The sequence below is a fragment of the Atta colombica genome, unplaced genomic scaffold, assembly GCF_001594045.1.
Source record: "Atta colombica isolate Treedump-2 unplaced genomic scaffold, Acol1.0 scaffold3, whole genome shotgun sequence".
Taxonomy (NCBI): Eukaryota; Metazoa; Arthropoda; class Insecta; order Hymenoptera; family Formicidae; genus Atta; species Atta colombica.
The window spans coordinates 346,337-352,112 of NW_017259403.1; positions in this window are offsets into that span (position 1 = coordinate 346,337).

Sequence of the window (5,776 nt, forward strand, 5' to 3'; positions counted from 1 at the left end):
AATAATAACAAGATTAATATGTATATATATTTTAAAAATATTATATATTTAGAAAATTTAAATACATACACACACACACACACACACACACACACACACACACACACACATATATATATATATATATATTAGGTGTAGTAAAAAGAAATCCATTATTTTTGCATGTCATCTAATGGAAAAATAATGGATTTCTTTTTACTACACCTAATATATATATCGTATATAAAATTTAAATACATATATAATAAAGCATATAGAAAACTATACAAATTTTACTTAAGACATTTTTTCAAATTTTCATATATTTTACTGTTCCGACGACAATTACTTACGCATATGAGCATAGATTACGTATATACGTTAATAATTAATTCTCAAAAATGATATGTTATAATATAACTTTATTACACATGAATTGAATTCGTAAAAAAATAATCTTTAATTTGATAAAAAAAATATTTGAAAATTTAAGAAAATTATGGGTAGTGGGGGGGTATTAAACAAAAAAATAAACAAAATTTTTTTTATCTGTAACTTTAAAGTAAACTCTTAAAACCGTACTTTTGTTTAAAAAATTTTTTTCGATTTTTTATACTTCCGACGATATTCGTCTTGAAAAAAAATACAGTTTTTTTTAAGGGGATGTTTCACCCCTTAAATATGAGTTAGCTCACGTATAAAAAAATACGTATTTTTTAAATTTTCGTTTAACAACATATCTCATAGAGAATCAAATTGGTTCCACACAGTTATGAATCTTCCCTTATTAATCAATTTCGAATAACAATTCCTTTTCATTTATCTGTTTCGTTGCTATTAGTATTCAATTTTTATACATTATTTCACACATTAATTCCCCTTGTAGAATCTATAATAATATAACTCATATTCAGGCAAATATCTCGAATGTTCTACATTCGATCTGAATAATAAGCTATCCTTGAGCTTGCTTTATGATATTATTAAAAAAACTTTCTTACACATATGTATATGTAGTTGTTTCATTAATGATGATCATTCTAACTGATAAAAATAAATGTATACACAAATATATGTTTATCCTTAAAAAGAACTTTAAAGTTACCGATAAAATATTTATATGTATGAAGTATACACTTATACAAGAAAATATAATTTACACATATAACGAAGTCGATTTAGAATTATTTAACTGATAAATTGAAAGGTGAATTTGTTATACTCTCTCTGTGTATCTATAAAATTTAATCAAAGTTTGTATTTTGAGAAAAGTATGATTTTCATTATATTTCTTTTATATAACGAATTAGAATCTTTCAAGAAACAAAAAAAATTATTTTTGATGTACAGTGATCAAATAATATGTAAAAGCGGGCACAATGTGATTATAAAAAGTAAAAATATATATACACAAGAAAATTTTTCGATTTTCTGCTTAATTTTCGAGAAAATTGAGTTTGAAAATTCGCTATGTCCGACATAAGACGCAGGACGCTTGTAGGTCGCAAATGAAACGTTTTTTAGATTGTAATAGGTCGCAAATCGCAATACATAGGATGCAAGACGCGAAAGTTGAAGTTCATTCAAACTTTCTGCGTTTTGGACCCCTACAATTATATAATTAAAATACATTAGTTTCTAGTATTACGGCTAACAATAAACTACGATTCGTCCAGCGACATATAACGCATATAGTGTTTATAAACAATGTTTACACGGAATTTAAAAGCTATTAAATTAAAAAAAAAACACAAAGAAAATTTTTAGTAAACATAATTTTATTTTAGCAATGACAATATTGCTGGAACTGCTGTCCTCGTTGTCAAATTGTGCCCGCTTAATTACCGAATATTCGGCAACATATTTTGAATTATTGCTCGAATGCGTGATTAGTTGCGTGATTAATCGCTCGACAAACCGTAGCTTAGTCATAACAGAATATATACGCAACGGATTTTCAAACTCGATTTTCTCGAAAACTAAACAAAAAATCAAAATCATTTTATTCTATATATTTTTTTAAATTTGTTGATAAGGAACACGTCGTGCTTACTTTTATATGTTATTCAGCTGGATCCTGTATATGTATGTACATATATATTCAGGATATCCCGGAAAATCCGTATCGTCCGCAATATTTCGGGAAGAAATTCAGGACTCAAAAAGAAGGGAAAAAAACCATATAAACGTAGATCCAGACATAATTATGATAACTATAGTCCCTCAAAATGAAAATGATTTTTTGAAGCATTTTTAGCGAGAAATACAAGAAAAATAATAAAAAAATTCTTTAACCAACAGATACTAAAATAATTAACAATTACAAACTAAAAAAATCTTGTCAAGATCAATGTCCTAAATAACCTCCAGAACATTTTAGTCGACAATTATTATTTGTTAAAAAGTTATTATCAAATTGATCATAAAATTGAATCATGATTATCAAATTAAATATTGATTATATTTTTTAAATTTTTACTATCTTTCCCGTGTTGCTTTCAAAAATAACTTTTATTTTGAGAGGTCACAATTATCGCCCCGGAATAACATTTCCGAATTATAACAATTTTTATGTTTAAAAAATTGTAATTTATTTTTCATAATCACAATCACAATATTTATTTCATAATGTTTTAACATAAATAATTATATTTCGAACTACTTTGGCATTATTAAAGATGCACGTGGAGGCATAGTCTGCTTGGCATCTCTCTTTTTTGATTTTTTTTTATGGTAATTGTTGAGTTTTAGAGGCCTCACTTCCGCGATATTGACAAAATTAGTCTCATTCGACGCGTTTTTGCATAAAATCGAATCTGACAAAAAAAGTATTACTCTGTTTTATGAATCGAAATATTAATTTAAAAGTAAACAAATATTCAATTATTCAGGTTAGAAAATCTGTCAGTGGTATTGAGGGACATGAGACCATGTAAGTGAAAATTTTTTGCTTCAATTATTTCTCGGTTTCAAAAACAAATTTTCTGCTTAAAAAAATTCTTTACTTTAAAAAAAAAAGGTAATTATTTAGAATACCGGTCCCCTCTAGAAATTTTAATAAAAATGTACTCATTTGACGATTTTCATTCAAAACGAAAAAAATTTGGCAAAAAATGCGGTAGTCGGCCTTATGAATCGAGTAATTAAGTATTAAATTTCGAGACTTTAGAGATTAAGATATCTGTGATCCCGATTCGATACAGCTCTATATATATGTTCTGCATTAATTACACAAATTCACTGCTTTATAAACAAAACTTCACTGCTTTAAAAACACAAATTCACTACTTTAAAAACACAAATTTACTTTTAAGCACACAAATTCTTTGCATTAGCAGTGAATTTGTGTTTGTAAAGCAGTGCGAATTTGTGTTTTAAAACAGAGAATTTGTTTTTAAAGCAGAGGATTTATGTATCAAACAGAGAATTTGTGTAACCCTCTATGCTATTGATGTGACAGATTTCCTAACCTGAATATCTGTCAACTTCAACAATTAATATCTCGATTCGCAGAACGGAACAACACTTTTTTTACCAGATTCATTCATTTCACGCGTCGAATAAGACTAATTTTATCAAGATCGGAGATGAGATCTCTAAACTCAACAATTATTCATTTTATTTTTAAATCTTTCTTACTTTACTAAAGGAATGTGCTAAGCTGACTGCCTCCACATGATATATGGGTCTTAGGTAACGCCAAAATAGCCCGAAATGTAGTTATTTATGTTAAACACTAGTTATGTTAAAACACTATTAATAAATTATAACTGGGATTATGAAAAAGAAATTAGAATTTCTAACATAAAAGTGGTTATAATTCGGAAACGACTCATTTCCGAACCTGTATTTATACATAGAAAGACAAATGCTCACGCGCATGTTATACGCATGCAACCAATCAAAATTGTCAAAGTGTGACGTCACAGATAAGCGATAAATTTAAAGCTACTATTTCCAAATAGCTTATGTTAGCAGCATGCTCGTCGAATATCATTTAGATTTCAAATTTACAGAAAAAAATCTGTTTTAAAATAATATTTTGTAAACTAATAATTATCTTGTAATTTAACTAATAAATATGTATATTTTTCTTCGACGGCGATATAAAGCATGATGCAAGTGTAAAAGTATTGGGAACATATCATAACTGAACACGAGCAAAATTATATAGTTTACTTCGTTACATTTACAAAAAATAGAAAATCTTACCTTTTTTGATTTGATTTTCTATGTGCTGCAATCCACTTAGCTGCGATCATAAAATCATTCAGAAACGAAAAATATTTTATGCTGTTCCCATTAAACAATTTTGTTTTTCCAAAAATAATTGCCATAAATTTTCACGAAACAAGACATTGCATATGTAATATCCATAATTAAAGAGAAAAAGAGAAAATTATACGTTTTTACTGAAATTATGTTTCTCTAGATAGAAATATCAAGGGCTATGTTCAATCGTCGACCCATTCGACGATCTGATTGTAACGACTCTGAGTATGACGTCACACTTTGACTGTGCAGTTACTAAAACTGAAATTGAATGATAAAGGACTCACAAGGAAGGTTAGGCAACTCAAAAATTTAGAAAATTCTGAAATACTGTGTGCAAATAGAGTAGTTTATCCATAACACAAAACTATTTTTTGTTTGTGCATGTAATGGAATTACTATTAATATCTTTTCTTTTTCAAGTTTTCACGTTGCAACTGGCTGCTCTATCAAAAGCCAAAATTAAATGAATATTTTATAAAAATAATAATTTCTTTATTCACTTTACTTTAATTTTAATTCTGAAATATTTTATACTATATCATAAAAATATTTGACTGATTTTAAGTTTGACACTATTATTATTATTATTGTTGTTATTATTGTGTTATTGTTGTTGTTGTTGTTATTGTTGTTATTGTTATATTAAAACTCATATTTTAATAGTTACTGTTGTACTGATATTGTGTTGATAGATTGTATTGTATTGTATTTGCCATTCATGCTATCTCGCGCAGCCAACGCAGTAGACGAATACCTACGCGCGTAGATGTTTTTATTCATATTTGAAAAATGATTCTTCAGAACATAACTATAATATACATCGTTGTTTTCAGCGTCAAATGCTCTTTAATTTGTATTATATAAAAATTAAAAACATTTTTTTAAATAGAGGTGGAGGTAAGGGTATAAAATAAAAAATTAAAAAAAATTTTTTTTATTTTAGTTTTAACTACTCTTGAAACCATTTAACAGAACTCAATCTTATTTCAAATAAATTTATTTAAAATATACATTTTAAATAAAAAAAAATTAAACAGTATTTAGTTATTTAGTATTTATTATTTAAAATAACTTCTTTTAATCTATTTCTTATTTAATATTTTAAATAAGTTTTTGGAACGTATTTTATATTTTTTATTTTAAGTTGTATCAGTTTTTTATTGATTGTGAATTTTAAATAATTTTCTGGAACCTATTTCATATTTTTTATTTTAAATAAATTGCATCAGTTATGTTACCAATCCGTCAGTAAAAGTGACAGTAATTAAATTATAGTATATTTATGATGAAGTATTGTACGTGTGGAGTATGAGATATATATCCACATATGATCCATATTGATTTTCCATCTGGTTCGCGAAGAATTAATACTATTAAGTATCAATTATAGGCTATAAAAAAAATTGGAACGTATATTTAGAAACGTATATTCGCGTGTGCGTATATTCAAATAAACAAAATCATAAAAATATTTATTTAAATATTATTTGAAATATTTATTTAAAATACATATTTGTTATTT